General features: G+C 44.0%; 1 protein-coding gene across 2 annotated transcripts in view; it reads left to right on the forward strand.

The window, feature by feature from the left end:
* exoc3l2b (exocyst complex component 3-like 2b) overlaps positions 1–2,500 on the forward strand; it is a 38,744-nt gene that overhangs the window by 1,237 nt on the left and 35,007 nt on the right. The window contains exon 1 of one of the 2 annotated variants that reach the window (XM_085379515.1): positions 1,408–1,460. The exons of the other annotated variant lie outside the window; for it this stretch is intronic. The gene's annotated coding sequence lies outside the window, so the exon portion shown is untranslated. Of the gene's footprint in view, positions 1–1,407; positions 1,461–2,500 lie in introns of those variants that run through there. 2 annotated transcript variants of the gene reach the window in all.

Genomic DNA, 2,500 nt, shown 5'->3' on the forward strand with positions numbered 1-2,500 from the left:
GATTCGTACACGAACAGCGCTGCCTCACTGTGACTCAGATACGTCACACATAAAGTAACGAGAGTGTTTTTAAAATGTAGGGAGTAAAAGTAAGGAGCAGTCAGAAACACAAATACTCTAGTGAAGTACAGATGCCTGAAATTCTACTTAAGTACCGTAACAGAGTATTTGTACTTTGTTACTTCCCCCCAATGTATGTGATCCACATGATCAGAATCACTCTCTGTGACAGTTTTTTCCCTTCACCTGCAAAATGTGACGACATGAATTTAAGCTAACTAGCAATTGCCAGAGTTCATACACCTCTCTGCATTTAATCATTACTTATTATTAACCTCTGTCTCTCTTCCACAGCATGTCTTTATCCTGTCTTCCTTCTCTCACCCCAACCAATCACAGCAGATGGCCCCGCCCCTCCCTGAGCCTGGTTCTGCCGGAGGTTTCTTCCTGTTAAAAGGGAGTTTTTCCTTCCCACTGTCGCCAAAGTGCTGCTCATAGGGGGTCATATGTTGGGCTTTTTCCTTGAGGCGACTATGATTTGTTGTGATTTGGTGCAATCTAAGCTAACAGCTTAGGTTTTCCCAGCACTGCAGAGTAGGGCTGGGTTTTGATAATCGATTTATCGATCGATTGTGGCTTGGATAACGTTTTAATATAAATTTATTTTGCCCAAAATTCCAGAATCTGAGGTTAAACCTCACAAAATTTCAGCAACCACCAAACAGTAAAACAGTAAATGAGAGCAGGAACACGGATTCTGCACAGAGATGTAAACACAAAGCTCAGACCCTCCGACGGAGCAGGATCAGTGAGATGTCGCCTTTCTCACCGACGGCACGGACACGGTCGGGGCTGAAAGCCGACAGCTCGCTGATTCTGATGTTTCGGCGGGTCAACGTTTTGTGTTCACGCCCTTTATGCGCTGATTCTAAAGCTGTTAGTTTGATGTCTCTCCAAACAAGATTGACTGAACCAGCAGCAAAAGAAGATCCAAACTGTGCTTCACATAAACATCCTCATGATAAAAATCACACTTCATGCACAGCTCTCTCGCTCTCTGTACTTCAACAACAGTTTCGGGTATAAAAATCTGTTTTCTGCATTATTCGCTTGCTTGTTACGCACAAGTCTACTGTTGTTTACAGGCTGTCGGCCGCTGTTTGTTTCCTTTTACTTACTTCCGAAAAGAAAACCTAATTTCTGCCGTTCAACACTGAACGAATGTAAACTTTTTAAAATTATGCAAAATGCAAAACATTGTGTCTCTAGTAAAACCGCTGTAACTTCAGAGGTAATGTTCATATGTTGATTAATGGGTTTCTTTCGTTTTTGATCTACTGCAGAATATTTTTATAAAATCCCAGAACAGGAAAACCACCTTCATGTGTTTCTGTGTTTTATCTTCAGCTGCTTTGACACAAAGGCATCTGCTGTGACGCACACACCTGTGATAAAGTCTCGTGAGTGTCAGCTTCCTTTTTATAGATACAAAAATATGTAAATGTGCTGATCTGAATTATAATACTTCTGACTGTCTGAGGCAAAATTTCCCAGATTCAAATCCAATTGAATCGAATCGATTCTAGAATCAGTGACGACACCCAGCCCTACTGCAGTCTGTGGAAACTTTGTTTTTCACATGAATGTGCGGGGAGTGAGTTGCTTTGGGGGGCGACCTCTGGTGGACGTTGGAGGAACTGCAGTTTCAGTGACTCAGATTCAGATTTGCAGGCTGAGGTTGATGCGTCCTTCTGGATCAAGCATAAAAAACGTACTTTATTGCAGTGGCCGGTTGAAGGTGGTCAAACTGAGTTTCCTGTATTATTCTGGAACGTTCTCTGTGAACGAGTCTGCTGATTGTCTGGTTCTTAAAAGTAGCCCAATGCTGATGTGACGTGACTTGTTTTGGCTGATTTACCGTTCAGATCTAAGCTGCATTAAACACCTGAAGGTCACAGCAGCACACGCTGACACTGGGCTTGTGAAATCGTTGCCATTTTTGTGGAAGAGTTTCGATTCTCGACTCCTTGGCCGGTGAAACTGGAAGAAACAGCAGCAGCAAAAACAAAACCACACTGACTGTACGGACTTCTCTCTTTGTGCCCCACTGACCTGAAACCAGCTCTTTTATTAAATCTGCAGCTGCTGACTCGGCTGCGCAGCTTTCCCTTCACATCGACCGTTTCACAACGCTGGTGTGAAATTTTGGAGAGTCCGGCGCAGATCTGGAACAAGCTGAGACGTATCTGTTTGAGTCATCGAGCTCTTTGTCTCTGGGATTTTCTCTCATGAAACTTGCATCCAAAGATTCGTCCACAGTGAAGATGATCAACACTCACGTATGACATTTAACACAAACATGAACCATCTCAGCCAGGTTCTTATCTGCAGCTGATTCAGGGTGGTGGGGGGGACAGGTGACTCTCAGGGCTAACACAGAGAGACAGACAACCACTCACACCCACACCCACAGCCCGTTAGCCCAAGCCCACGCATGACT

This window comes from Rhamphochromis longiceps, linkage group LG14, assembly GCF_057381845.1.
Source record: "Rhamphochromis longiceps isolate RC_006_pf linkage group LG14, R_longiceps_female_GT1.1, whole genome shotgun sequence".
Taxonomy (NCBI): domain Eukaryota; kingdom Metazoa; phylum Chordata; class Actinopteri; order Cichliformes; family Cichlidae; genus Rhamphochromis; species Rhamphochromis longiceps.